Consider the following 693-nt stretch of genomic DNA (forward strand, 5'->3'; position numbering starts at 1 on the left):
AAAGTTTAGATTAAATCCTTAAAAATATGACTTTTGTTAAATATTGAGTTAACTAATAATAATAAACTCTAAGTCATAAGAACATGATTTTATTCTTGCACATTTTAAAGTTCAGATTAAATTCTTAAAAATACCTTTATTTGTTTTAATTTTTATTCTTTTAATAGTTACAGGTCTCCAAACTATTTATGAAATTTTAAATGAACCTATATATTTTAAAATTTTGTTAGCAAGTTTCTAAATTTTTTAAGTATTTTAACTAGGTTCTTTCATTAAGTTTCGTTAACTACATGCACCTAATTAAAAAAAATTAAATAGTTTAAAGAATCAGGCCATTAGTTTAAATATTAACACTCATTTTTTTATGCACATCTATAAATCATAAATACAATTATATTAATTAGAGCTTTAAAAAATATTAGTGTAATAATTAAACGTGTTTATAAATATGTTGATATTCCTATAAATGTTTTAAGAAAAGTTGTTCCGTATAATATATGAATCTTACAGATCAAAAAGGGATTTCAGACAAAATAAGAAAATAAAACCAAAATAAAAGGGAGCGAGCGAGAAATAATACTGTTACGATTGTAGACAGATTTTATTTATAATATATAAATTTACACAATTATCCTAAATATTGGGATACGGATTCAGGTGCCTTAAAATACGAAAGATGTGAGTAACATTGAA

Source organism: Abrus precatorius, unplaced genomic scaffold (assembly GCF_003935025.1).
Source record: "Abrus precatorius isolate BTA unplaced genomic scaffold, Abrus_2018 Scaffold2, whole genome shotgun sequence".
Taxonomy (NCBI): Eukaryota; Viridiplantae; Streptophyta; class Magnoliopsida; order Fabales; family Fabaceae; genus Abrus; species Abrus precatorius.